General features: G+C 41.9%; 1 protein-coding gene across 1 annotated transcript in view; it reads left to right on the top strand.

The window, feature by feature from the left end:
* The first annotated feature begins 1,419 nt into the window (after positions 1 to 1,419).
* LOC119553214 (MOXD1 homolog 2) overlaps positions 1,420 to 6,000 on the top strand; it is a 113,576-nt gene continuing 108,995 nt past the window's right edge. Inside the window, exon 1 of the mRNA XM_037863471.1 lies at positions 1,420 to 2,067. The gene's annotated coding sequence lies outside the window, so the exon portion shown is untranslated. The remainder of the gene's footprint in view (positions 2,068 to 6,000) is intronic.

Here is a 6,000-nt window from a genome sequence, read left to right as displayed (position 1 = left end):
AGGGACTGAGCCAAAAGGTACTCCTAATCCAGTTTATTTACCGACATTTTGCAAAACCCATTTATTCCTTTATTGATTTTAATTTTTATTTTGGCTTATTAGCACTCAAAGTCTTTATGAAAATTCCATCTACACAGAATTTTAGTGAAGTCTTAGCTAAGGTGAGCTCATTTTGTATGCTGCCCTTGGTAGCAACTTCATAATATATTTATTTTAAGTTTTCTTTTCCCTTATACCAAAACTATTCTTTATTACCACAAAATTTCAATGCGCATATCGAACAATTGAAATAAAGATCAGCTTTTGATAGTCCACTTTACTATGGTAAAAACATGTACTGTGTTAAAATACCAAATTTTTTGATTTTTTTAATAGCGGAAGTTTTTTTTTAATAGTAAAAAATGATTTAATGTTACTTAAATAATTTAATTTAGCGGAATACTATTGTTTAATAGTAAGAAAAGATTTTAACTTACTTAAACAATTTAGTTTAGCTCAATAGTACTATCTTAATAGTAAGAGAAATGTTACGATACTTAAATATTTTATTTTTAAATTTTAATAAAAGTACATATAAGGAGTGGTAAAAAGATGGGCTTTAACCTGCTGGCTCGTTCTCAAGTTACGCTTTCCCTCAAAAACCTGAAATATCTAAACCTTGATTTGATCAAAACCCACTTACAGTTACAAAGGTTTGGCCTTCTCACGATATCAAAGCCCGTGGATGACTTCATTAGCCATTAAAGCTGTCCATTTCCTGAATGACCCTTCATATGCGGCATGCTAAGCAGCCGCCGAAAAAGCATAATTAATAAAGCCGAGGGCGGGGCCACTCCCCCATCCGGTGGCCGAAAACAATTGCCTTTTGTCCAATGTTAATTTGCATTGCGCGCGGCTCGAAATGTTGTTTACATTGCGGTAATTAGCCTACGTGCATGGCATTTGAACCTTTTCAATTGCCCGTCTGGCATTTCAATTTCCGCTAACAGCGCTGCTCTGCAGATGCACCTGCCGCTGTTGGGAAAGCCCTGTTAGCGCGGCACTCTGTAGTCGAAAAGTAACAGAGGCGCTTGCTCGCGCATGCGCAGCGGCAGAGCGGCTCTCTCGCGCGTTGTAAACAAAGAACTCCTCTGCAGCTCTCTCTGTTTTCGTTCTCTCCGCTCTGCCGAGGCGAGGTGGGAGAAGATATTTCTCTTCGGTTCAAAGAGATGTTTGTGACACCCCGAACAATACCATGCCAAGCCCGGTCTTTCGGGCATGGTTATTTCAAAGAGCGTGGCGAAGAGAGTCGCATGTGTTTCTGTGGGGAGAAATTTCACTCTCTGGCGTCGCTTCTGAAACTCAGTTGGCAATACAGGCAGTGCGAAGTGACGTAGCCAGGTACCCGCGAGCGCGAACTCAGATACTTTCGAAGTTTCCCAGCGAGCGGTACACGGGCGGACGATTCGCCCGAGAACAACTGTTAGCACGCCACGACAAGCAAAACCCTCAAAATAAACCACGAAAAGTCGAGACAGAACTGTGCGTGAAATGCTGTGCAGTGCTTATGGCCAAAATAGCCCCAAAATATGTAAATAAAACGTTGTAGGCGAAAAAACAAACGCGGTTTCACAGTGCGCCATTCATATGCAAATCGGAATCGGTGCCGCAAACTAAGCAGCACATAATTTGCGAATTAAATCAAAACACACGGCGCTCCGTCTCGCTCTTTTGAGCCGGCATCCTGGCAGCGACAACAACAATTGCAGGACTCTAAAGGACGCCTGGCTGAACGTTACGCGACGCGAACCGTTAACCGTTACGCTTCCGCTTTACGGCTTACGTAGCTCGCGCGTGGGAGTGTGTGTGTGTGCTCGCGGATTTAACAATTGGCAACGGGGCGGATGAGCAACGCGGACGGTGCCGCCCACGTAATGTGTGCCGAAATTTAAATACGTACGATTGCAAGATTCAGCGTGTGTGAGTGTGCATAGCCGAGGCCGTAAACGTAAACAAAAGGATTAGACGTTACGTTGCCGGGATTACGCCAGCAGTAGCGACAGACTTTTTCCGATAGCCCAGCCTCAGGTGAGTTCCGTAAATGATGTATTACCTGAGAGGCCAGGAGGGGGCGGCGGGGATCCTGCGGCGGCACTTGTGGTTGCTGTGTGTGGCATGTTAAGTGCAATCCATTATACAGATATGTGCCTTGCACATGCAGGTTGCTCTCCGCCTGCCTCCATCTTTATCGCCAGTCCCTTTCCCTTCCCTTCCGCTCTTTCTGTTCTGTCCTGTTTCTGATTCTGTTTCTGAGCTTGCCTCGTGTGTGTTTTCGGTTGCCACAAAACTTTGCTGCGCGAGTGTGTGCGTGATAGCTGGGGGAGAGAGAGGGCGGGGGCCCTTAATGCATCCATCAACTTCATTGGAATGCCATTCAATCAGTATTTCCTCCTTGCTTTTTTAGAGGTTTTGCCGTTTTGCATTCTGCACTGTGGCACAAAAGAAAATGGGAAAAGTGCCCCAGCTCGCAGCGGAGGAACTGCTGCAGGTGCAGTCCCCAAAAGTTGCCTCCGCCTGCTGCAGATCCCTCACCAGGATACAGTCGAACTTCCATAGCTACAAGCTATTTATTAAATCTTTAGCTATATAAAAAGAGGTTTTGAAAGGTATTTCATTAGTTTTAGCGGGATTTTCAGCCTTAAAGATCGATAGATTGAAATTTATATAGTCTATGGACCTCGTTGCAAACAATCTACATATGAAATATCTTTAATTCTGAAAAAAAGGTATTGAAACCAATGTTGCATTAGTTTTAGAGTGATTTTGTAAATTTAAAGATGGTATTAAAATCCATATTCCAAACGTCGATCTAATTTTAATAATATTTAATCAAATTTCTAAAAACGTTGATCCTAGCAAGTTTTGTACATTTTAAGTTTAAGATAATATTAGTTGTTTTCGATCTTGTCATTAGTGATCCAATAGTTGGGAAATAGAATAGAAGAGAAATGTATGTTTTATAGCTCAAAATATATTTTTCATATGAATATTCAAGCCAGGAACAGTTACATCTTATAAAATTTCCAAGCCTAAGCTCTGAAATTCCAGAGAATTAAAGATGGAGGTTGGATGAAATTGAACAGAAGAGAAATTCATGTTTTATAGATCAAAATATACTTTTAATTTAAATATTCAAGCTAGAAACAGTTACATCTTATAAATTTCCAAGCTTAAGCTATAAAATTCCATAGAATTAAAGATGGAAGTTGGATGAAATTGAATAGAAGAGAAATTAATGTTCTATAGTTCAAAATATATATTTTTCAACTGAAAGTTCAAGCTAGGAACAGTTACATCTTATAGAGCTAGCTTCACCTCTAGAATTCCAGAGAATTTAAGATGGAGCTTGGACGCTCACTCGTTTGTTCGAGTTTCGGAGTATTTGGCGCTATGGAAGTTTGACTGTGGAAAAATGTTCAACTTATGGAATATGGAAATTATTAAGATAAAGTTTTTGTTGTGCTCGGCTGGCAGCCAGGACCAAATTGAACATATTCGTTAGCCCAGTTCCGATGGTAAAACGGAGGTGGGGCAGGGTGGGGGCCACAAGTTTTGATTCGGGGAAAGTTTCCGAGACAAGAATATGATAGCTTAATTGGAATTGCCGAATGCAGGCGAGCACAGAATGGAAACCAGAGAAAAGAGCGAGAGAGGGTAATTAAAAGTTTTGCCGGGGATACTGTGGCCAATGTCGAAGGTCCCCGATGGCACAAAACTGAGTACAATACAATGTGCAGCCCATTTATCGAAAGGCTTTCCGGCTTAGCCAGTAGTTTCCCTTTCAAAAACCCCCTTTGCATACGCGGCCCACCCCTATGCGATCTCATTCTGATCGGGAATTGAAATGCCACAATTGATTGATTCGATGCCATTCGATGCCTAATGAACGGCAATAAAAATTCATTTGGGCTACTTACGACCGCCACTTCAGATTCCACCCGCTTCCCCTGCCCCCTCCACCTAGGGGCCTTTTCAATTGGACTTTTTTAATTACCAGCCAAACATTAAGAATTTTATTCTCGCTATATTGAAATATTGTATGCCGGGTATTCCCCGGCGCTTGTCATAAATATTTTAGCAGGTTCCCGCGCTCCAACGAGAGCAACACAAATATTTTAACCATAAAAATTGGCAGCCCGGCGGGAATCGGCAAAAAATCCATTTTCATTGCGCGCTATATGTACGGGACGAGCGAGGTGTATGAAAAGATACAACTGTGGCAGTAAAGAAAAACGCATTTTCCAAAATATTTACACAGGAAAAAGGAACAACAGAAGCGTCGGTGGAGAAAACTAGAAAAAGACCAGGAAAGGCAGAAATAAAACCCAAATAAAATATGAAAGGGGCGGCGTTCGGCGGGCGGAGGAGCTATTTTATTTTTCGGCTACAATTTTGTCGCCCAGCATCGTCCTCTGTGTGTCCGTGGGGCGACTGTATCTGTATCTGGGCGAGCTGCAGTAAATAAATATACGCGTATCTCTGATGGGGATTTATGGCAATGAGAGCCTCGGCCGGGGCTGCTCCTCTGCCGCTGGCCTAGGACTTAAATAAATGATAGATTGAAATTTATATAGCCTATGGGCCTCGTTGCAAACACCCCCGCCCCGTCCCGCACTCATATTGCACATTTTAGGCACTTCTCGATGGTTTTTGATTTGCTCTCGGGCGGACTGAGCTCGCTGGCACATAAATTGACTAGGTAACAAAATCTATGATGCATCTATTTTCGCACCCGAAATATCAATGCAATTTCCATGCTGGTTAACATTTGCCATTGTTGGCCTGCTGAAAACCGGTGGAATCGCGGCGGGCAGAGTGAAAAATTTGCGATATTATTTCGGGGATTTATTTGTCCGAACTTGTGTCGAAAATCGGTTGCCAGTCAAGAGGAATTTGGCCCAGAGATATCGTAATTCTTATGAAAACATTTCAATTTCTGTTTCGAATGGATGTAAACTGTTTTCATTGATTTGAAAATCACTTTCAAATCCCATTTAAATGTTTGGGGCTCACCTGGGACGAGCTCGCATATGAATTGCGATGAGAGAATGCTTTGTTTGCCTTGCATTTTCATTGATACATATTTACACATTTTTCAGCAATGTTTCATAATTAATTTTTGTGCTTTGCTTTTCTATGCCCAAGCCAGAGGCTTTTTATTCACCCCCCACCCCGATTCCCGACCGCAAATTCAAAATGCAATAACAAAAGTTTAACAGGGAAGCTTCAATATGTTTGTTTTTCCAATAATAAAACTTTGCCAAAGGGGCGCTTGGAAAAACGCAATGCAATTTATATGAGCCAATTGGCAAAGCTACAAAACTGCAACAACTGCAACAACTGCAACACAAGCACTTCAATGGGATTTTTTGGCTGTGGAAATGCAATTTAAATCTGTGTGTTCAGGTAAAATTAATATTAATTTTAATGAAAAGCAGATTCGAACTGCATCCTCGGCCGGTACGAAAGGATTGTTAATATGTAATACCCAGGGGAAATCCAAGGGCAGGAATCACAACCGAGCTGCAGCAGACGAGAATCTGAATTGTGAATGCCAGATCCCAGGCTGCAACAACTTCATTTGCAAAAATGGGCATGCAAATGGGAATAGAAATTTGAGGAAAGGATACGAGCAGATAGATGGACTGGCTGAGAAGTATGCAACAGATGAACAGACCCTCGAAATTAAATTTTAGCCAGCAATTCACTCAGCCATTTATTACTTTTTGAGTGCGATTTAAAGCAGGCTTGTCTCCCAAGTGAGGCATATCAAAGAATATATTCTGAGCCGTTTCTCCAATTTCCCTGCAATTTTCCGGAGGTAACCACAAGCCTGAACCCCGCCCCTTCGAAATAAATTCGCCTTAAATGGTTTCTCTGCTTATTTGCCACTGAAAGCTGCACATAGAGCTCTGCCTGCTGACTGTAAAATTAATTTCATATGGCAAATGGCTAAGAAAA

Source organism: Drosophila subpulchrella, chromosome 3L, assembly GCF_014743375.2.
Source record: "Drosophila subpulchrella strain 33 F10 #4 breed RU33 chromosome 3L, RU_Dsub_v1.1 Primary Assembly, whole genome shotgun sequence".
Classification (NCBI taxonomy): domain Eukaryota; kingdom Metazoa; phylum Arthropoda; class Insecta; order Diptera; family Drosophilidae; genus Drosophila; species Drosophila subpulchrella.
The sequence above is the reverse complement of the archived record's forward strand: the minus strand, read 5'-3'. Positions and strand labels throughout refer to the sequence as shown.